This window comes from Oncorhynchus mykiss, chromosome 12, assembly GCF_057628025.1.
Source record: "Oncorhynchus mykiss isolate SJ-2025 chromosome 12, ASM5762802v1, whole genome shotgun sequence".
Lineage (NCBI taxonomy): Eukaryota > Metazoa > Chordata > Actinopteri > Salmoniformes > Salmonidae > Oncorhynchus > Oncorhynchus mykiss.
In genome coordinates this window covers 57,073,097-57,098,007 of record NC_143033.1, presented here as the reverse complement: position 1 = coordinate 57,098,007, position 24,911 = coordinate 57,073,097, and the positions used below count along the sequence as shown (strand labels likewise).

Genomic DNA, 24,911 nt, shown 5'->3' with positions numbered 1-24,911 from the left:
GTGTGAAGAAGCACCTGTATCAATGGCTATGGAATCAACCACTGAACTAATTTGCATGAAATTGGACATCATCTACACACTTGGTCTAAAATGTCAGACAACATGTCAGAATAGCCTCAGATTGGAAAACAGGATGTTTATTTCCTACATGATGTACAGCAGTGGCCTATTTGTGACACAAGTCACCTCAATACACATTGTAGGGATATGGAGCTGTTTAACCACATACAGTTGAAGTCGGAAGTTTACATACACTTAGGTTGGAGTTTTTAAAACTTGTTTTTCAACCACTCAAACACTCATTAACAAACTATAGATTTGGCAAGTCAGTTAGGACATCTACAGTGTGCATGGCACAAGTAATATTTTCCAACAACTGCTTACAGACAGATTATTTCACTTATTATTCACTATCACAATTCCAGTGGGTCAGAAGTTTACATACAGGTAAACTAAGTTGACTGTGCCTTTAAACAGCTTGGAAAATTACAGAAAATGATGTCATGACGTCTGACTGCTAATTGCCAACATTTGAGTCAATTGGAGGTGTACTTGTGGATGTATTTCAAAGCCTACCTTCAAACTCAGTGCCTATTTGCTTGACATCATGGGAAAATCAAAAGAAATCAGCCAAGACCTCAGAAAAAAAATATTAGACCTCCACAAGTCCGGTTCATCCTTGGGAGCAATTTCCAAATGCCTGAAGGTACCACGTTCATCTGTACAAACGATAGTACACAAGTATAAACACCATGGGACCATGCAACCGTCATACTGCTCAGGAAGGAGTGAGAAGTGCAAATCAATTCCAGAACAACAGCAAAGATGCTGTGAAGATGCTGGAGGAAACAGGTACAAAAGTTTATGCATCCACAGTGCATCGACATAACCTGAAAGGCCGCTCAGCAAGGAAGAAGTCATTGGTCCAAACCGCCATAAAAAAGCCAGACTAACGTTTGCAAATGCCCGTGGGACAAAGATCGTACTTTTTGGAGAAGTGTCCTCTGGTCTGATGAAACAAAATTGAACTGCATGCCCATAATGACCATTGTTATGTTTGGAGGAAAAAGGGGGATGCTTGCAAGCTGAAGAACACCATCCCAACCGTGAATCACGGGGGTGGCAGCATGTTGTGGGGGTGCTTTGCTGCAGGAGGGACTGGTGCACTTCACAAAATATATGGCATCATGAGGAAGGACAATTACATGAATATAGTGAAGCAACATCTCAATACATCAGTCAGGAAGAACCTGTTAGAGATAGGGGGCAGTATTTCCCCTTTGGATGAATTGCGTGCCCATAGTGAACTGCATCAAAATCTGTCCTAAATTGCCAATATATGCATATTATTAATAATATTGGATAGAAAACACTCTGAAGTTTCTAAAACCATTTGAATGATGTCTGTGAGTATAACAGAACTCACAGGGCAGGCAATCTTCCAAACTAGTTTTGAAATCCTGAAAGTTGGGGCAACTTTGACGTCATCGCCCCCTCCCTTCCCAACAAGTTATGGATCTGGAAACACTTCCTATGTCTTCCACTAGATGTCCTCATTCAGTAGAAAGTGTAATGGAGCATTTGCTGTGAACTTTGACCTAATGGGAAGGAAAGTAGTAAGTGTCGCAAAAGATTTCCATGTGCGTGAGGTGCATTTGCGTTCGAGTGCTTCGGCTGTTCCAATCAGCCCCAGATGAACATGAATGCAATGTTAGGCTTTTTCCGTAACGTTAAAAAAAAATGTGACACAGCAGTTGCATTAAGAAACAGTGTATATTTTTAATTATATGTAGAACATGTATCTTTAGTCAAAGTTTATGATGAGTATTTCTGTTATCTGGCGTAGCTTTCTATAATTCCTCCGGACATTTTGGAGAATTTTCTGAACATGGCGTCAATGTAAACCGAGATTTATGGATATTAAATGCATATTATCGAACAAAACAAATGTACTCTGTAACATGTCATCTGATGAAGATTTTCAAGAGGTTAGTGAATGATTTTTTTTTAAATCCTGCTTTTGTCAATTTATATTTTGCTGGACAAAATGGCTATGTTTTTTCTTTGTTTTGGTGGTGGTCTAACATAAATATATGCTGTGTTTTCGCCGTAAAACATTTTAAAAATCTGATACGCTGGGTAGATGAACAAGGTGTTTGTCTTTCATTTGAGGTATTGGACTTGTTAACCTTTCTGATCTCCCCATCCCGGATATGGGATCGTGAATACAGACTCAAGCTCATTAGCATAACACAACGTTAACTATTCATGAAAATCGCAAATGAAATGAAATAAATATGCCATCTCTCAAGCTTAGCCTTTTGTAAAGAACACTGTCATCTCAGATTTTCAAAATATGCTTCTCAACCATAGGAAAACAATCATTTGTGTAAAAGTAGCTAGCTAGCGTTAGCATTTAGCGTTAGCATTTAGCGTTAGCATTTAGCGTTAGCATTTAGCGTTAGCATTAGCGTTAGCATCCAGCACGCAACATTTCAACAAAAACATAAAAGCCTTCAAATAAAATAATTTACCTTTGAAGAACTTCTGATGTTTTCAATGAGGATACTCTCAGTTAGATAGCAGATGCTCAGTTTTTCCAAAAAGATTCTTTGTGTATTAGAAATAGCTCCGTTTTATACATCACATTTGGCTACCAAAAAAAATCCGAAAATTCAGTCCTCAAAACGCGAACTTTTTTCCAAATTAACTCCATAATATCGACTGAAAACATGGCAAACGTTGTTTAGAATCAATCATCAAGGTGTTTTTCACATATCTCTTCATTGATACATCGTTCTTGGACACATGGTTTCTCCCCTATATCAAATGGAAAAGTACGAGCAGCTGGCAATTGCGCACCGAATTCCACGCAGGACACCAGGCGGACACTTGGAAAATGTAGTCTCTTATGGTCAATCTTCCAATGATATGCCTACAAATACGTCACAATGCTGCTAAGACCTTGGGCGAACGACAGAAAGTGTAGGCTCATTCCTTGCGCAATCACAGCCATATAAGGAGACAATGGAAAACAGAGCTTCAGAAATTCTGCTAATTCCTGGTTGATGCATCATCTTGGTTTCGCCTGTAGAATGAGTTCTGGGGCACTTACAGACAAAATCTTTGCAGATTCTGAAACTTCAGAGTGTTTTCTTTCCAAAACTGTCAAGAATATGCATAGTCGAGCATCTTTTCGTGACAAAATATTGCGCTTAAAACGGGAACGTTTTTTATCCAAAAATGAAATAGCGCCCCTAGAGATCTAACAGGTTAATGTGTGGAGGTTAAATATTTCTAAGAATATTTTTGCATTCCCTGCCCACCGTTTCAGCTGAATGGGGGGGGGGGGGGTGGAGTTCCCGTAGGGGAACCCCTCGCCTCAACAGGTTTTAAAGCTTAGTCGCAAATGGGTCTTCCAAATGGACAATGACGCCAAGCATACTTCCAAAGTTGTGGCAAAATGGCTTAAGGACAACAAAGTCAAGGTATTGGAGTGGTAATCACAAAGCCCTGACCTCAATCCTACAGAAGATTTGTGGGCAGAACCAAAAAAGCGTGTGCGAGCAAGGAGGCCTACAAACCTGACTCAGTTAGACCAGTTCTGTCAGGGGGAATGGAATGGGCCAAAATTCACCCAACTTAATGTGGGATGCTTGTGGATGGCTACCTGAAATGTTTGACCCAAGTTAAACAATTTAAAGGCAATGCTACCAAATACTAATGGAGTGTATGTAAACTTCTGACCCACTGGGAATGGGATGAAAGAAGTAAAAGCTGAAATAAATAATTTTCTCTATTTATTCTGACATTTCACATTCTTAAAATAAAGTGGTGATCCTAACTGACCTAAGACAGGGATTTTTTACTATGATTAAATGTCAAGAATTGTGAAAAACTGAGTTGAAATGTATATGGCTGAGGTGAATGTAAACTTCCGACTTCAACTGTCGTTTTTTATATTTTAGCATATGCTCTCATCCAGAGCAACTTACAGGAGCAATTGAGGTTAAGTGCCTTGCTCAAGGGCACATCAACAAATGTTATGTTTCATCTAGTCGACTGAAGGATTCAAACCAGCGACCTTTTGGTTACTGGCCCGACGCTCTTAACTTCCAGGCTACCTGCTGCCACCTTCATATAGCTGTTACCCACAAGGTTCCATGGTTCCTTGAGTGTGTATAGTCTCTGGGCTCTGGGACGTCTCTATCCTAAACCCAAATCTTAAACCCTACCCTTACCCCAAATTGAACTATAATAACCCTTACCTAACCCTAACCTTAACCTTAACCCTTACATTAATATTCAATGGGGTGTCGTCCGAGTTGGACATCCCAAGGATCCCACTTTTCCTTCCTGTTTTGAGTTGATATAGCAAGTGAGTGTTTTAGGAAGAGAGGAAGTAATCCAACAATGTGTACAGGGGAACACATTGTTGGATTAGTTTATGGAGCAAAACATGAATTTAATAAAGGAGCATTTTCTAAATTCAAATGAACCCCCTGCAACTAGACATGGAAGTTTAGAAGTCTTCCAAGTCGGGAATTAAGTATTGCCAAGTAAAGGTTGGTCGAATGTTCTCTCTGCTATGCTTTACACTACCTACTCTGTACTGGCTGTATGGAAGCATTCACATATCGAATCTGTTTTACCAATCTAAAATAGATAGTTTATTTGCATTTTAATTTGGCTGAGCCTATACATTTTTTTATTCTGTTATGCCATCTGATTTATTTGTGAATAAACATAATTCTTTACATGATGTTTATGCTCTCCCTTGTATTTCTATTAGCAGCGTTGGGTCCAGTGATAACTGACCGTTGTATGGTTGCAAAATGTCTACGCCCACTTGGTTGTCTCTTAAAGCTAATGTTGTTGTTTTATTATTTCATGACTGTATGATAGTGAGACCATTTTATACATTTTTGTTGTTGTTCAGTATCGAATTTTGCTAGTTGACAGTATTCTCCAAGTTTAAAGCATTAGACGGTTTCTAAAGCAGTTCATTTTTTTTAGCTTTAGAGAGCCAAATGGATCTCCATCATCCACCAAAGAAAACCTTTCTTATCTGCAGTCACACTTACTGCCAACCTCTGAATTTGAATGAACTGGCTTTTTGACATGGACTGACAGGCTATTGAGAGTTATACATCTTCATACAGGTAGTAAAGTGACTTATTTTCCTTTGTGAGTGAAATAAGTTTGTGCATTAAAGTATGGGGCTCTTAAATATAATCATTTTGTCCCACTCTTATCTCTGCCACCCACCTTTGCATCTTAAAAGGTTTGTAGCTGAAATCCCAAACTCACTGTGTACAGGGTGAGCTCGCTGATTCTTGACATCACATAGACGCCATAAGCTCATATGAAAAGGTGCCTTTTCATCAGGAATATTCAGGAATATTTGCAAGTATTTATCAAATAAAAAAGACACCATTCCTGATATACCACGCAATAATGACAGCACTTTATTATCCCTCTCTTGCTCTCTCCATCTCCCTCCTTCACACTTCCAGTTGAATAAGTCCCTGAGTGGGGAGCATTATAGGAGCATTGTTACAGCTGATAAGAGAAATTTGGAGCTGAAAGATTTCTGTTGTTGTTGACTTGACTTTTTCATTTTCTCTCGTGTGCCTTATGCAATGCTTGCAGTACGCACTGTATAAACCATAGCATCCTCATCTAAGACTTCTCCAGGATAGATGAGCGCTGGCTCAATCACTCTGTACATCACGTGATCTAATGTGTTGTCAACCTCTGGCCATCGTTCTATGTGGCGACAACAAATGAACAATAGCTCGTCCCTCCAGAGTGGACTGACCCTTATTGCCTGCCTGGGCTAATGAAGCAGATCTCCCCAGAGCCCAGGGTGGAGAAGAATGAACCCGTCTTGTATCAAGTCAACTGTCTGTGTCTGGTCTTAGACTAGTGGGCTAGGGAGCCTAGGCAGCACAGCAGTATCGTTACACACTCAAGGAGAACTTCATTGTTCAAGGTGTTAACACTCTACCTCTCCATTTTCAGTCCCCCAAAAATGTTGCCATGCCAACCTTGCAATTCTACCGACATGACTTGAGTCCTTGAATGAGCCTGGTTGCTGCAGAGTCAGAAGCGTTTCTGTTTCATTACATCTCTTAATGTTACACAATGGTAAACTTCAAATCAAATCACATTTATTTGTCACATACACATGGTTAGCAGATGTTAATGCGAGTGTAGCGAAATGATTGTGCTTCTAGTTCCGACAATGCAGTAATAACCAACGAGTAATCTAACCTAACAAGTCCAAAACTACTACCTTATACACACAAGTGTAAAGGGATAAAGAATATGTACATAAAGATATATGAATGAGTGATGGTACAGAACGGCATAGGCAAGATGCAGTAGATGGTATCGAGTACAGTATATACATATGAGATGAGTATTGTAGGGTGTGTAAACAAAGTGACATAGTTTAACGTGGCTAGTGATACATGTATTACATAAAGATGCAGTAGATGATATAGAGTACAGTATATACATTTTTTTTCACCTTTATTTAACCAGGTAGGCTAGTTGAGAACAAGTTCTCTTTTGCAACTGCGACCTGGCCAAGATAAAGCGTAGCAATTTGACACATACAACAACACAGTTACACGTGGAATAAACAAAACACAGTCAATAATACAGTAGAACAAAAGAAAACAAAAAGTATATATACAGTGAGTGCAAATGAGGTAAGTTAAGGAAATAAATAGGCCATGGTGGCGAAGTAATTACAATATAGCAATTAACACTGGAATGGTAAATTGGCAGAAGATGAATGTGCAGGTAGAGATACTGGGGTGCAAAGGAGCAAAATAAATAAATAAATACCAGTATGGGGATGAGGTAGGTAGATAGATGGGCTGTTTACAGATGGGCTATGTACAGGTGCAGTGATCTGTAAGCTGCTCTGACAGCTGGTGCTTAAAGCTAGTGAGGGAGATGTGAGTCTCGAACTTCAGAGATTTTTACAATTCGTTCCAGTCATGGGCAGCAGAGAACTGGAAGGAAAGACGACTAAAGGAGGAATTGGCTTTGGGGGTGACCAGTGAGATACACCTGCTGGAGCCCGTGCTACGAGTGGGTGCTGCTATGGTGACCAGTGAGCTGAGATAAGGCGGGGCTTTACCAGCAGAGACTTGTAGATAACCTGTAGCCAGTGGATTTGGCGTCGAGTATGAAGCGAGGGCCAACCAACGAGAGCGTATAGGTCGCAATGGTGGGTAGTGTATGGGGCTTTGGTGACAAAACGGATGGCACTGTGATAGACTGCATCCAGTTTGTTGAGTAGAGTATTGGAGGCTATTTTATAGATTACATCACCGAAGTCGAGGATCGGTAGGATGGTCAGTTTTATGAGGGTATGTTTGGCAGCATGAGTGAAGGATGCTTTGTTGCGATATAGGAAGCCGATTCTAGATTAAATTTTGGATTGGAGATGCTTAATGTGAGTCTGGAAGGAGAGTTTACAGTCTAACCAGACACCCAGGTATTTGTAGTTGTCCACGCATTCTAAGTCAGAGCCGTCCAGCATCACTAGTAGTGACGCCGGACGGGCGAGCAGGTGCGGGCAGTGATCGATTGAATAGCATGCATTTAGTTTTACTTGCGTTTAAGAACAGTTGGAGGCCACGGAAGGAGAGTTGTATGGCATTGAAGCTCGTCTGGAGGTTAGTTAACACAGTGTCCAAGGAGGGGCCAGAAGTATACAGAATGGTGTCGTCTGCGTAGAGGTGGATCAGAGAATCACCAGCAGCAAGAGCAACATCATTGATGTATACAGAAAAGAGAGTCGGCCCGAGAATTGAACCCTGTGGCACACCCATAGAGACTGTAAGAGGTCCGGACAACAGGCCCTCCGATTTGACACACTGAACTATATCAGAGAAGTAGTTGGTAAACCAGGCGAGGCAATCATTTTAGAAACCAAGGCTGTCGAGTCTGCCAAGAATACTGCTAAGAATACATATACATATGAGATGAGTAATGTAGGGTATGTAAACATTATATTAAGTAGCATTGTTTAAAGTGGCTAGTGATATATTTTACATCAATTTCCATCAATTCCCATTATTAAAGTGGCTGGAGTTGAGTTAGTGTGTTGGCAGCAGCCACTCAATGTTAGTAGTGGCTGTTTAATAGTCTGATGGCCTTGAGATAGAAGCTGTTTTTCAGTCTCTCGGTCCCTGCTTTGATGCACCTGTGCAGCCCAATGTGCTGAGAATGTGATATTATGAAATGTGTTCAAAGTGAGTGTTAAACTGTATGATATTAAGTGTGCCATAAGGCATGTGATCGAATCCGTGCACAAAGATGATTGGACATTATTTCACAGACACAGAGATTTCTCTAATAGCAGGTAGCCTAAAGTTGGTCCATTGGACAGGTTGTGTTGTCCATAAAGTGTGCATAAAGAAACTCCTTTCAAACTGTTGCCTCTGGTTGGCAGCCTAGACATCCAGATGTTTAACACATGGACACGTGCACTTTGACCTTACCACACATCAAAAAATATGGAGTCTTTATAATGCCTCTTCCTTATGTACTTAGGATGACAGCTCCACAATGTCTAATGCATCTTCTATGTATTAGGAGAGGGAAATGCCTGATTGAAGTTAATCAGATTATGGTGGCATTGGAGGTCCACTTGCATCTGGAGAGGCTTGAACGTCTATAGGCAACAAATAATTGAGTTATGAGTGCAGAAGCTTGACGAGCGTTTCTAACATATTAGAAATGCTCGTCAAGCTTCTGAAACATCCACAAAGGATTTATATGACAGGCATTACTATCCTTGCTGCCTATATCATGTAGTAGCAGTGCCTTCAGAAAGTACTCACACCCTCTTTTAATAAAAAAAAAATTAAAAAAACTTTTTCTATATTTTGTTTTGTTACAGCCTGAATTTAAAAGGGGTCAAATTGAGTGTGTCACTGGCCTACACACAATACCACATAATATCAAAGTGGCATTATGTATTAATTTCAACAAATGTCTTGAAAATGAAAAGCTGAAATGGCTTGAGTCAGTAAGTATTGAACCTCTTTGTTATGGCAAGCCTAAATAAATGTAGGAGTAAAAATGTGCTTAACAAGTCACATAATAAGTTGCTTGGACTTTTTAATAAGTACCTCATCTCTGTACCCCACATATACAATTAACTGTAAGGTCCCTCAATCGAGCAGTGAATTTCAAACACAGATTCAGCCCCAAAGATCGCTGCAGCTGTACATAGTCCATCTGTAAATAGCCCACCCAATCTACCTACCTCATCCCCATACTGTTTTTATTTGATTTACTTTGCTTACACATCATCATCTGCTCATTTATCACTCCAGTGTTAATCTGCTAAATTGTAATTAATCGCACGTATGGTCTATTTATTGCCTACCTCCTCATGCCTTTTGCACACACTGTATATAGACTTTATTTTTTCTACTGTGTCATTGACTTGTTTATTATTTACTCCATGTGTAACTCTGAGTTGTTGTCTGTGTCACACTGCTTTGCTTTATCTTGGCACGGTCGCAGTTGCTAATGAGAACTTGTTCTGAACTAGCCTACCTGGTTAAATAAAGGTGAAATAAAAAATAAATAAAAAGATCAATGGAGATTTCGTTGAAAAACCTTTGGCAGCAATTACAGGCTCGAGTCTTCTTGGGTATGACGCTACAAGCTTGGCACACCTGTATTTGGGGGGTTTCTCCCATTCTTCTCTGCAGATCCTCTCAAGCTCTGTCAGGTTGGATGTAGAGCGTTGCTGCACAACTATTTTCAGGTCTCTCCAGAGATTGGGTTTAATTCCTGGCTATGTCTGGGCCACTCAAGGACATTCAGAGACTTGTCCCGAAGCCACTCCTGCATTGTCCTGTTGGAAGGTCTTAGGTCCTGGAAGGTCTTTGCCCCAGTATGTGGTCCTGAGCGCTCTGGAACAGGTTTTCATCAAGGTTCCCTCTGTACTTTTCTCCATTCATCTTTCACTCGATCCTAACTAGTCTCCTAGTCCCTGCCGCTGAAAAACATCCCTACAGAATGATGCTGCCACCACCATTTGGTGTCAGGTTTCCTCCAGATGTGACACTTGGCATTCAGGCCAAAGAGTTCAATCTTGGTTTCATCAGACCAGAGAATCTTGTTTCTCATGGTCTGAGAGGTCTCTTTATGTGCTTTTTGGCAAACTCCAAGTGGGATGTCATGTGCCTTTTACTGAGAAGTGGCTTCAGTCTGGCCACTCTACAACAAAGGCCTGTTTGGATGGAGTGCTGCAGAGATGGTTATCCTTCTGTAACTTTCTCCTCCACACAGGAACTCTGTCACCTCCTTGACCAAGGCTCTTCTCCCCAGATTGCTCAGTTTAGCAGAGCGGCCAGCTCTCGGAAGAGTCTCGGTGGTTACAAACTTCTTCCACTTAAGAATGATGGAGGCCATTGTGTTTTTGGGGACTTTCAATGCTGCAGAATTTTTTTTGGTACCCTTAACCAGATCCGTGCCTCGACACTATCCTGTCTTTTTTGCTCTGACATGCGCTGTCAACTGTGGGACCTTATATGAACAGGTGTGTGCCTTTCCAAACCATGTCCAATCAATTGAATTTACTACAAGTGGACTCCAATCAAGTTGTAGAAACATTTCAAGGATGATCAATGGAAACAGGATGCAACTGAGCTCAATTCGACTCTCATAGCAAAGGGTCTGAATACTTAAAGTATGTAAATAAGTTATTTCTGTTTTGTAACTTTTATACATTTGCAAACATTTTTAAAAACCTGTTTTCGTTTTGTCATTCTGGGGTATTATGTGTAGATTGACGAGGAATTGTTTCTGAATGGAATTGCTACTACACGTAAAGGTTAGCTACATGTAAGCTTTATGAGTAATATTACAAAGATCTCTCTACTTGGTACAATCTAGCCAGGGGTAGACAATTTATAGTGTGGTTTAGTTGATCATTTAGTTTCTGTGCATCCTTCATTTGAGTGGGAGGCAGCTGGAACCCCTAGCGGGACTCAATGGTGAGTGATCGCAGTAATTAACACAACACACAATGAGGGTGAACAAAAGGCATTTTACAAAAAAAAGGAAATATGCGCAGACTTATGAAGGCCTATGCATTTAATCCCTTGCCACTTTCAGTTAATAACATGTTTTTGTCACTATACACAACTAGAACGACTGAAGGAGGGAAGCACAACATAATATGTTACTGTGACCAAAATGTTGTTTCAAGTTGAGTGGCAGCGAGACAAATCCCTGTGAGAAGATTAGGGATTTAAATGACCATCAAAGGCAGAAACCAACGGGTTGATAAACATAGGAGGAACGGGGTGAGCTCACTGACGCACTGGCTGATGAATGACTGAGACTAAATCACTTCATCAACACTCCATTATGGTCAATGAAGCAAACAACAGCGATATCTTCCATATTTTCTATTACAGAACAGAATGAGTCCTTCTCCTCCTCAGCCACCGACATAATCAGCCCTTCTTCATAATCATAATGCCGATGATTGGAGTAGAAAAACACAAGATGATCATCTCTTAGCTATACTGATTGCAAATTGATGGAAAGTTTAGAAAAGTCATATATTTCCATATTGCTTGTGCTTCTGGGACATTATCAGACAAGGATAAACTCTCTTCACAATCAAAGAGCTGATTAACTAAATCGTGCAGTGAAACTACTTTGTTCAAAGCCACAACCCTTTGACTGATGCTGACTGGTTCATACTGTCTGTCACAAATGTAGGCTGCTAATGCGTCTATATCAAGATAGTACAATAGTCCCTAATACACCCTAAGTAGACATTTCTCTTAAGAGTCCAAGCTGTTTTTGTATAATATGTACGAACTTAAGATATCTGTTATTCTGCATGCTGGTATTGTGTTCTTGTCGTCTATGGTAGTATGGGTGATAAGTAGCCTAAACCAGAAGAATGGTTAGACTTGTCTATAACTGGGTGCGTAACTCCATCTACTGGACATCTTGTGTATTGCTTGTGACATCATTATGTCTTGGTGCTTTTATTTGAGCTATTAAGTTTGGCTATCAGTCAAGCTTTATTTTCTACTGCATGCTTATTATTAAATGCACGATGTGAAACATGAACCACTAATGTTCTAAAACTCCAAACGCAGTCTTTAGATTATCATTTAAAAGTCATACAATTAACGTAAAGAACAGACATGGTATTATTTTGAATTACGTTCAGATAATTGGATATGATGAGGATTGTCATAAGGGAACAGGGATTGAAGTGTGAGGATGGGGGAAACGTGCTCTCCTCTCCACAGTACACCTCGCTGAGACTGGGATAGTGATACACAAGGAACCAGAGCAACACAAACACACACACGCATGTACAGGCACACGTGTGCGCACAGATACAGTCACACATAAACACACACACAAGGAAGTGACTCAGACAAAACAATGCCTCTACAAAAGATATGAAATGTAGCTAAAAATCCAATCACATTTTATTTGTCACATGCGCTGAATACAACAGTGAAATGCTTACTTACAAGCCCTTAACCAACAATGCAGTTTTAAGAAAAATACCTACAATAATAAGAAATAAAGTCACAAATAATTAAAGAGCAGCAGTAAAATAACAATAGAGAGGCTATATACAGGGGGTACCAGTACGGTAATCGAGGTAATATATATGTGCATAGAGTTATTAAAGTGACTTATGCATAGATAATAACAGAAAGCAGCAGCAGCTTAAAGAGGGGGAGGGGGGATGGCAATGCAAGTAGTCTGGGTAGCCATTTGATTAGATGTTCAGTAGTCTTATGGCTTGGGGGGTAGAAGCTGTTTGGAAGCCTCTTGGACCTAGACTTGGCGTGCAGTAGCAGAGAGAACAGTCTATGGCTAGGGTGGCTGGAGCCTTTGACAATTTTACTGTGGTAAGTAGTAGAATTTAGTTGCTAATTAGCTCAAGTTGTCCACGATGAGATTCGAACACACAACCTTTGTGTTACTAGACATTTGCATTATACAACCACTCATCCTCCCCAACAACTTCCCTCCTATTGTTTCTGTCTGATGTAACTTACTGTCTTTATCTGTGATTGAAATGCACTGTATGCAAAATCATGTACTGCACACAAAGAAAGTATACTTTTGCGTGTGCCTGTACACATTTTCAAATTGTGTCTATTTCGTAATAATCTGTGATACTGGGTTTGAAATAACCATATCCTTTTTAAATACCTTGATGCATCATGAACAGGGGTGTTCAGTCGAGAGAGAAGCCACAACTACAGTCATTTCAATATCAATGCAAACCCCAAAACAGAAGATTGCTGTAAAACAATGACTTACACAGAACAGCTCCTGACAATGAAATAGTTTTTTAGGTAAGTTTTGGCCAGAAATATTCTCAAAACTTTTGAATTTCTGAGTCCATGTTAGGTTTTTAAGCAACTAATTGACCAACCATTTCATTCAGTTTTTTTCTGTGAGCTCAATACACAGTTTCTCTAGAGATAAATCAGATGAAGCCCGAACTGTGTGATGTAGTAGGGAGTTGTAGTTTCCATCAGGCCGATATTCTCCATAGTTTAGCGCAGAAGACATTGTAATTAACTACAATGACCACAATCCATTGCCGCTTACGGGGCAGGCACGGAGATGAAGAGAAGAAAGAAGAACGCGTGATTGAGAGGCGTAAAGAGCAGTTGCTTCGCGAGGTATCTCTACCTGAAAATACATGATCTTAGTGATTGATAGTTGGTATTTAGCAGCCATAAATGTATGCCTTATTTATCCAAATCAAATGTTATTTGTCACATGCGCCGAAAACAACATGGGTAGACCTTACCGTGAAATGCTTACTTTACAAGCCCTCTTATGTCTCCGTGTCCCGCTAGCTTTCCACTACGACAACATCCGGTGAAATTGCAGAGCACGAAATTCAAAATCGTAATATTAAACATTCATGAAAATACAAGTGTCTTACATCATTTAAAAGCTTAACTTATTGTTAATCCAACTGCATTGTCAGATTTCAAAAAGGCCTTGGCGAAAGCATACCATGCGATTATCTGAGGACAGTGCGCCATATCAAAATACTTTTTCAAACAAGCACAGGCGTCACAAAATCACAAATAGCAATAAAATAAATCACTTATCTTTGAAGATCTTCCTCTCTTTGCAATCCCAGGGGTCCCAGCTACACAATGAATGGTTGTTTTGTTTCTTCAACTGTAGGTATTACAGACTCGGCCAGGGACAGGTTGAAAATGTCAGTGAAGACACTTGCCAGTTGGTCAGCGCCTGTTCGGTGTACACATCCTGGTAATCTGTCTGGCCCTGCTGCCTTGTGAATATTGACCTGTTTAAAGGTCTTACTTACATCGGCTTAGTGGGTTGGAGTCCTGATCCTTGAAAGCGGCAGCTCTACCCTTTAGCTCAGTGAGGAAGTTGCCTGTAATCCATGGCTTCTGTTTGGGGTATCTATGCACGGTCACTCTGGGGACATTGTCATCGATGCTTTATTGATGAACCCGGTGACTGATGTGGTATACTCCTCGATGCCATCGGATGAGTCCCGGAATATATTCCAGTCTGTCCTAGCAAACCAGTCCTGTATCTTAGCATCTGCGTCATCTGACCACTTTCATATTGAGCAAATAAAGGTGGACTATAGTTTTTTTTCTCTTACTGCACATGTAACATGGTGGTAGAAATGAGGTAAAACAGATTTAAGTTGATTTACTTTGAAGAACTCCTAAAATAATGTTGTTGTTTTTTGTCAGACAGCATAGGCAGCAGCTCTATAGAGATGAGATGATGACTTGGAATGAAATAATTAAGTCATCAAATAAAACAAATGTGAATAAATTATGGTTAATAAGTGATAAGCAGTATCGGACAGTCACTGCCATCATGGGACTTGTATTAATTGTTTTATTCTGTGTTGTTACAGCATTGAACCCACATAATGCATAGCGCATTTAATGTAAAAAAAAATGAACAGACCTCAAACAGCACTAATCACTCAGCACTCGTTCACATATACCAACATAAGGGTACAACATGATAACACTAGCTAGGTTTTCAACTAATTGGCAACAGATTTTCATGCGAATATTCTAAAATCTGCATATAAACAGTATGCATTTTCCCACCAGAGATATGTTTACATCAAATTGACTTGTGGCAGATAAAAGGCTGTGCGGGATGAGGTATTGCACATAAAAATACCTTTAGCCGTTAAATTCACATGTACCGAATAAAAAATATTCTATGGCATTTTCGACTCTGCTCTCACAAAAAAATGGTGCATTTCTCACAAAACATTAGGAACACCTCCTCAGAACAGCCTCAATTCATCGGGGCATAGACTCTACAAGGTGTCGAAAGGGTTCCACAGGGATACTGGCCCATGGTGACTCCAATGTTTCCCACAGTTGTGTCAAGTTGGCTGGATGTCCTTTGGGTGGTGGACCATTCTTGATACATGCGGGAAACTGTTGAGCATGAAAAACCCAGCAGCGTTGCAGTTCTTGACACACTGAAACCATTTCGCCTGGCACCTACTATCATACCATGTTCAAAGGCACATAAATATTTTGTGTTGCTAATTCACCCTCTGAATGACACACATACACCATCCATGTCTCAATTGTTTTAAGGCTTAAAAATCATTTTACTTGTCTCCTCCACTTTATCTACACTGATTGAAGTGGATTTAACAAGTGACATCAATAAGAGATCATATCTTTCACCTGGATTCACCTGGTCAATCTATGTCATGGAAAGAGCAGGTGTTCCTAATGTTTTGTACACTCAGTGTATAGGAACTGTGCACATTTTGGTATTGGCACAGGCTCTCTCGCCAACAGCTCGCAGATGCAGTGCGGGTATAGCCTACATGATGAAATTATACGGACAAATATAATTTTTATTTGTCAGATGGCAGCCAAGCATAGATGATCAATGTCACCAGAATAAGACCCTCAATATTAATTGGAAAGGAGCATCAAGCTCCAACCTTGCACTTTCACCACTCTGTGATGTTCATTATCATTTATTTACTCTATAGCCTAAGAAAATGCATGCTTTCCCGACGAGCCATAGTGGGAGGACCACACAACATGTCATCGCGTGACTCCAAGTACACTTCGATATAATAGTTATTATATCAATATTTGCACATAAAAGCATTTCCACCGACATTTCTCGCATAGTTAATTTTACCGACACAAAAAGATCACATCTTGTCTAGCGTATTTTGTTTTGTCGACATTTGGAAAGTTTACAGACAAATTGTAATGGCCGGGGTGTAGTGGAGGAAGAAGTCAGGCGCAGGAAACAGAGAGTTCAGGGTAGCGATACTTTTTAATTCACCACACCGGTGAAAACGATGCCACCCAAAACAAATGCCCCAAAGCACAGGGAACTAAACAGTCCAGAAAAACACACATAAACGCACAACCGTGACTTACAGGCGTGCACAATAGTACACAGAAAACAATCCCGCACACCCAGCAGGCGGGCCAGCTGGATAATAAAGCCCAACCAATTAACCTAACTAAACACAGGTGTAACTAATAAACAGACAAGGGAAAAAAAAAGGATCAGTGGCAGCTAGTAGGCCGGTGACGACGACCGCCGAGCACCACCCGAACAGGAAGGGGAGCTACCTTTGGTAGGAGTCGTGACACAAATGTTCTGTTTCTATCAGGCCTGTCGTTACATTTTTTTATCAGACATGTACTTTGCTCGTTACTCGCATAAAAAGGTTGGATGGGTACCTGGTTTGTGACATAGGTATACGGTTTTCCAGTCATGGAAAGTGAGGCACCTGAGAGAATGCAATGATAGCTAGCTGTATGTAGATATAAGCCAGGTAACAGAGAGGTAAGGGTACCTTATAATGACACTCAGAGTGCCAAAAGGAATCACCACAGTAGCTGGGGCAAACATGTATGCTGCAAAGTTGGCCGTTTCGCCGGCACCCACTGGGGAAGCAGAAAATAACAAACATTTATGGTAACTGTAAAAAAACAACGCACAACATGTGCACAAGCACTTACAACAAACAATTCCACACAAAGACATGGGGGAACAGAGGGTTAAATATACAACAATTAATGAGGGAAATGAAAGCCAGGTGTGTAGGAAAACAAGACAAAACAAATGGAAAATGAAAGTGGATCGACGATGGCTAGAAGACCGGTGACGCCGACCCCCGAACGCCGCCCGAACAAGGAGAGGAACCGACTTCGGTGGAAGTCGTGATAGTAACCCAACAGAAATATAGTGAAACTACTCAAAATACAAGTACTCCCATATGACATATAGTTAGTGATGAGGGGAAAATATTTATACAGTTACATATCGCAATATTATTACTTTGACTCCCAAGTATGGATTTGTAAAAATTTTTTTTAAAATCGCTTGGTAGTGTTAGCTAACACTAGTAGCTTGTTGGCTATACCTGAGCCAAGACAAATGTATTTTCATCCTATAGATTGTTCTCCTTTCTAAATAGTGAGCCAACATGTTTACAGGACTTTTATTTCCATGACTGATCCCCAAAAAAGGTATCATGCTCTCTCTTGTCTCTCTGCAGCAGAAATAATGGTGAGCATTATATTTGGAACATCAAATTGCAATTAAATCGCAGTATCGAATCGCAATACATATCGTATCGGCACCTAAGTATGGTGATAATATTGTATCGTGAGGTCCCTGGCAATTTCCAGCCCTACAGTGCTTCTGGTGAATATTGAGAGTAGATTTCGCTACTTGGCAAAACAAACTCACTGGTTAGAAGGCCACCCCACCATAGCCAGTCCTTTAAATATTCATGACCACCTTCACCTGCACAAACACAGACAAAGCACTCAATAAAATAGAAGACAAACAAATAAATGACATCAAGCAATAAACAAATTAAGTTGATTGATTGCTTGACGTGAAACATCACTTTAAGTTCCAACCTCCTGTAAAGGCCATAAAGTTGTGTCATGTCCTCAGAAAACCTTGATGCTAGTACAGTTTCTTCAATCAAATGTTATATAACCGAATAAGAGAACCCTTTATAGACAGTGCATTGCTCCGGTCAGGGTTCCTGCCCAGTTTCGAGTGCTACAACAACCTTTAACAGTGGCTGGATGTACTGTTCAATTTCCCTTTTCTTATGGATAGCTGAAATATCATACTGTAAGGTCATAGTGCAAGAACTACTGTCAGTCGATACCATTTCATTTCAATGAACAGGAACAAAGCCCTATACTGTAGATGTCTTTTTGTTTTTCTGCATCCTTAAACATTGTTTCCTTAGAAGACACTCACCTGCTCTTGTCTGTTCATTACAGGCTATTTTTTTTATTTAAACTTTATTTCACCAGGTAGGCCAGTTGAGAGCAAGTTCTCATTTACAACTGTGACCTGAACAAGATAACGCAAAGCAGTGCGACACAAACAAGACAGTTACACATGGGAAAAACAAATGAACAGTCAATAACACAATAGAAAAATCTAAGATTAGGGAGGTATGGCAATAAATAGGCCATAGTGGAGAAATAATTACAATTCAGCAATTAAACACTGGGGTTATAGATGTGCAAGTAGAGATACTGGGGTGCAAAGGAGCAAAAAAAATGTCTAGCCTTCTTCTTGCATCACACTTCCTCCAATCAGGAAGGCAGACAGCACCGCCAGGGTCAAACAAATCCAGAAGTTATAGCTGCTCCATTTGTTGCCGACAGCTGATAGCCCTGTCTCAGTGGCATTGTGATTGTCAGTGAATGAGGTGTTAAGTAGGCCTGTCTCCCCATTGACTATACAAACAGCAGTCTTTGACAGACACAGCAGCCTTATTATGGAACCTGGAAAAACAAGCAGAGTGCAATAACTTTTAACATGATAGCTTTATAAAAGCTATTATGCTATTATTGTGTATTTACCATGTACTTTTTAAGTAAATACCTGGCATTTCTGTAAAATAAAGTACACTGCTCAAAAAAATAAAGGGAACACTAAAATAACACATCCTAGATCTGAATGAATGAAATATTCTTATTAAATACTTTTTTCTTTACATAGTTGAATGTGCTGACAACAAAATCACACAAAAATGATCAATGGAAATCAAATTTATCAACCCATGGAGGTCTGAATTTGGAGTCACACTCAAAATGAAAGTGGAAAACCACACTACAGGCTGATCCAACTTTGATGTAATGTCCTTCAAACAAGTCAAAATGAGGCTCAGTAGTGTGTGTTGCCTCCACGTGCCTGTATGACCTCCCTACAATGCCTGGGCATGCTCCTGATGAGGTGACGGATGGTCTCCTGAGGGATCTCCTCCCAGACCTGGACTAAAGCATGTGGTGCAACGTGGCGTTGGTGGATGGAGCGAGACATGATGTCCCAGATGTGCTCAATTGGATTCAGGTCTGGGGAACGGGCGGGCCAGTCCATAGCATCAATGCCTTCCTCTTTCAGGAACTGCTGACACACTCCAGCCACATGAGGTCTAGCATTGTCTTGCATTAGGAGGAACCCAGGGCCAACCGCACCAGCATATGGTCTCACAAGGGGTCTGGGGATCTCATCTCGGTACCAAATGGCAGTCAGGCTACCTCTGGTGAGCACATGGAGTGCGGCCCCCCAAAGAAATGCCACCCCACACCTTGACTGACCCACCGCCAAACCGGTCATGCTGAAGGATGTTGCAGGCAGCAGATCGTTCTCCATGGTGTCTCCAGACTGTCACGTCTGTCACATGTGCACAATGTAAACCTGCTTTCACCTGTTTCTGACCGTTTAAGCAGACACATGCACATTTGTGGCCTGCTGGAGGTCATTTTGCAGGGCTCTGGCAGTGCTCCTCCTGCTCCTCCTTGCACAAAGGCGGAGGTAGCGATCCTGCTGCTGGGTTGTTGCCCTCCTACGGCCTCCTCCACGTCTCCTGATGTACTGGCCTGTCTCCTGGTAGCACCTCCATGCTCTGGACACTATGCTGACAGACACAGCAAACCTTCTTGCCACAGCTCGCATTGATGTGCCATCCTGGATGAGCTGCACTACCTGAGCCACTTGTGTGGGTTGTAGACTCCATCTCATGCTACCACTAGAGTGAAAGCACCGCCAGCATTCAAAAGTGACCAAAACATCAGCCAGGAAGCATAGAAACTGAGAAGTGGTCTGTGGTCACCACCTGCAGAACCACTCCTTTATTGGGAGTGCTAATTGCCTATAATTTCCACCTGTTGTCTATGCCATTTGCACAACAGCATGTGAAATTTATTGTCAATCAGTGTTGCTTCCTAAGTGGACAGTTTAATTTCACAGAAGTGTGATTGACTTGGAGTTACATTGTGTTGTTAGAGTGTTCCCTTTATTTTTTGAGCAGTGTATATTCCTGCTATCAGAATATCTAATGAAAAGATACCAATTCAAAACACACAGTTGAAATTGAAATGAACAACAGAGATAATGGCCTACATAGAGATGCAGATTGCTTAAAGGTCCAATGCAGCCATTTTATATGAACATCAAATAATTTCTGGATAACAATTGAGTACCTTACTGTGAATATTTTCAATTAAAATTCTCAAAAACAAACAATGATAGCTTGGCAAAGAGCAATTTTGCAAGCAATAATTTTGCTAGGACTGTCTGGGAATGGTCTGAGTTGGGAGGGGAAAACTGAAAATTAGCAGTTATTGGCAGAGATGTTTGGAACTCTCTTTCTTATTGGTCTATTAACTAATTCAGCACCTGGTGATGTCACAAGGCAGGAGATAACTCCATCCCACCAAAACAGGCAAACATTTTAGGGGGTCTTTTCAAAATGTTTTTTTTTTTTGACTGCACTGGGCCTTTAAAGCTAGAATCCTTAGTTGTCCATCTTTATACCCATTCGTTCAACTGTAATACCCCATCAGAACCCAAAATATAAGCTTGTTTTATTCCAATGTTTGTAAACAATGTAAATGTAAACAAACATTTAAAGCTAGGGGGTCAGTCAATAGGGAACATTTCAAGAACTTTGAAAGTTTTTTTCAAGTGCAGTTGCAAAAACCATCACCAAACTGAGGACCACCACAGGAAAGGAAGACCCAGAGTTACAACTGTTCAGAGGATACTTTGTGAATCAGGCCTTCATGGTCGTATTGCTGCAAAGAAACCACAACTAAAGGACACCAATAATAAGAAGAGACTTGTTTGGGCCAAGAAACACAAGCAATGGACATTAGGAAATCTCTCCAATTGTTCTGATGAGGGGCGGCAGGGTAGCCTAGTGGTTAGAGCGTTGGACTAGTTACCTGAAGGTTGCAAGTGCAAATCCCCGAGCTGACAACGTACAAATCTGTTGTTCTGCCCCTGAACAGGCAGTTAACCCACTGTTCCTAGGCCGTCATTGAAAATAATAATTTGTTCTTAACTGACTTGCCTAGTTAAATAAAGGTTTTAAAAAAATGAGTCAAAATTTGAGATTTTTGGTTCTAACCGCCGTGCCTTTGTGAGATGCAGAGTAGGTGAACGGATTATTTCTGCATGCGTGTTTCCAGCCATGAAGCATAGAGGAGGAGATGTATAGTGGGGGGGATTTGCTGGTGACACTGTCTGTGATTTATTTAGAATTCAAGGCACACTTAACCAGCATGGCTACCACAGCATTCTGCAGCGATGTGCCATCCCATCTGGTTTTGCTTAGTAGGACTGTCATTTGTTTTTCAACAGGACAATGACCCAAAACAGACCTCCAGGCTGTGTAAGGGCTATTTGACCAAGGAAAGTGATGGAGAGCTTTTTTTTGGTTCGAACTGGTTTAGAACTTTATTTTGCTGCTCGGAACAGCGGAACGGAACCAAAAAAATATGGTTCAACCCCTGGATCAGACCGACTCCTCAATCATACTGCAACCTGACTATATTGAGTGCTCGCTCATCAGTTGCCAAAGATGAGTCCAAGTGAGCGGTCAGCATCTTAACAAAAATGTGGTCAGCTCTAGTAAACTATGATGTCACGAGAGTCATGAACACAGGACATCCAGACATCTCTCTATTCCTAAGAGAATGGGAGAAGCTAAAGATTGAAGACAGAGTGCTGTACACTTTTTAAAAATGTATTAGGGGGTAGATGAGTTTAATATTGCGGATAGATTGTAAATTCCATCAACTTAATTGTCTGCATCATTTCCAATCCCCCATATATTTGTTTAGTAAATAATTTATATACAGTATATACCCATATATATATATATATATATATATATATATATTACACATAATTACATACATACATACATACATACATGCATACATACGTACATATGTACATACATACAAATCCCACAAATCCTACCACCCTTATCCTAATTGGAGGAAACTAATAAACAATAACACTTAGGCTTCTACTTCCAGCTTAAACTTACTATATACTTTTTACGGACACAATCGATTTCACAAATGTAATATTATGTTTGTTTGTAATCCTGGCCTTCCTCTAACCTCCACCTCTCCCATCTATTTCTGATGTCCATCCAGTTTGATTTATATTTGCTATATAACTTCACAAAGTTCTGAACCTATATACATTTTACCGACTCAATATCTTTTACATTTGTGTTCTTGTTGTTATTAGTCTCACCCTTCAGCTCCATTCAACCCCTCACATCTATCTCTTAACACCATCCATATTGGATTTCTATTTGCCATATATTTTGCTATACAAATCCTCCAAACAGACCTCACTGAACTCAGCTACTTCTGCCAGAGAAGTTCGGTGTTGAAATCACTACATGTGTTGAAGTCACTACTTGATGACTCAGGTCACCTGGGGTTTCGACAATACTTATGGATTAGTAAGACACAGTTTCTAGAGGCCACATATTAAACCAGAGGTCAAAGACTACTGCATGTCCTGTGCTCGCTGTATCCATAGAAAGACTACTCAAAATAGTTGCTCCTTTGTCTCATATACATAGTGATGGACCTTTGGATCTTGTCTGCATGGATTTCCTGTCCATTGAACCAGATTCCAGTGAGACAGCAAATGTCCTAGTCAATACAGATCACTGTATAAAACATGCTTGTATTTCCTACTAAGAATCAGAATTTAACCTTTATGGTGATCCTCAACCTGAGACATCTTGTATATTTGTACAATTGCACTCATAACGAAGCAACCGGATATTCTCTGTACTTTATCATGTTGGCCGTGAAGCAAGGTTACCTGTAGATCTATGCTTTGGAGTCTCGAGTGATGGTGCATCAGAAAAGTCTGACATAAAGAGTTGCAAGCTGTATTCAAACTCTGAGACCACTGCAGGAAAAACAGAACATAGAGAACACAGGAAATGATCAAGATTCGCCAGAGACAGAGTCCTGATACGGAATCTAGGACTGAAAGGAAAGCACAAGTTGGCAGATTGCTGGGCCTTTACGCCGCATGTTGTTGAAAGTCAAATGCCAAACTTGTATTTTTTCATTTTTTTATTTCACCTTTATTTAACCAGGTAGGCTAGTTGAGAACAAGTTCTCATTTGCAACTGCGACCTGGCCAAGATAAAACAAAGTAGTTCTACAAATACAACAACACAGAGTTGCACATGGAATAAACAAATATACAATCAATAATTCAGCTTAACTGCGTTTTGGTTGAAGCCAGAAAATCCCCAAATCCTTCATCGGAATTACCTGTTACTGCTAGCAATGCAAGTGTGCCTAGAATCTGTGGCTGACGTTGATCCAACACAGAGTCGAAGAACTCTGCAAAGAAGAAGAAAGAAAGAAAATAAGAACAATTAACTGGAATTGAACAAGCCAGAAGGCTGTACTTCAAGTGAAGAAGAAAAACTGGAAGAGGATGTGAAAAATCCAGAGAAATCTGAAGATGTTGATTCAGAAGATGAAGACAACTTTTCAAGACAGAGAAGATGAAGAAATGTCAGAACCTTTCAGTTTGGATTTAGAATGTAATGACCAGAGAACCTGTGGCGAGGTCAGGAGGAAAGAAAATGAGTCCACTGAAGAAAGAAATGAAGCGGAAGAAGCAACAGAAACAAATGACTGTAGGTTGAGGAATCTGACCTAGTTGAAGAGAAGCCAGAAGAAAGGGAGGAAGCAGAAACAGAGAAGAATATCTCAAATAACTAAGAAAGCTCCTACACTACTGACCTCTGACACACCTGGAGTTCCTAATGTGATGTGTGCTCCTATAGTGAGACATGTCTCCTTCATATACAAGTGGATTGGGCAATACTCTGAATATCCCTTACATCCCGGTTAGATACTCTAGGCAACAGAAAACAAGGATTGACACATTTCCTGTGTTTGTACATGATGTTCTTTACACTAGTTTACTTGTCATGAGGGCATGCTTATTTTGATGAAGCCTGTTGTTTGCATCGCATCAAACACTTGTACTACTTCCATGTGCAAGCTTCAAAGAAACAACATGCCAATAGTTTAAGAATTAGTGTTGGTTTTAATTCTTTAATGTACCATCCACTTAAGTATTTTGACGTTTACGTTCATGTGAACTAATGTAAGTTTACGTTCATGTGAACTAATGTAACCGGAGGTAAGTTCAACAAGTTCAACAAGTTCAACATGTTAGCGATTTGAACGAACATTCCTACTTTTTTGTAAGGATTACTGTGGCATTTTAGTGGCAACAATCCGAACTGAAAATTACTTTGCTATACTACATGTAACAGAAAGCCTACAGGGTTTCCCAGTAACATTTGTTTTCCCATTCCTTCGCAGAATCATTCGTCTTCTATCGGCATTGCGCGCCAACATTAGCTTGCAAGCTAGATTGAACAGTGTCAGTGACTGAGTTTTAAGAGTGTAGTCTAATACCCGGGGGTTTTATTTATTCTTTTTTTATATTTTATTGTATTTCTGATC

At 40.4% G+C, this 24,911-nt stretch overlaps 2 long non-coding RNA genes across 2 annotated transcripts; one reads left to right on the top strand and one right to left on the bottom strand.

Annotated features, from left to right (window-relative positions):
- Window positions 1–13,641: 13,641 nt before the first annotated feature.
- LOC149979225 (uncharacterized) lies at window positions 13,642–14,683 on the top strand. The gene is made up of 2 exons (XR_016485135.1): window positions 13,642–13,724; window positions 14,245–14,683. It is a non-coding gene; the product is annotated as an uncharacterized LOC149979225 (long non-coding RNA).
- A 197-nt stretch (window positions 14,684–14,880) lies between these two features.
- LOC149979224 (uncharacterized) lies at window positions 14,881–23,819 on the bottom strand. The gene is made up of 3 exons (XR_016485136.1): window positions 23,697–23,819; window positions 23,233–23,322; window positions 14,881–18,875 (listed from the first exon to the last, which is right to left on the bottom strand). It is a non-coding gene; the product is annotated as an uncharacterized LOC149979224 (long non-coding RNA).
- Window positions 23,820–24,911: the final 1,092 nt, after the last annotated feature.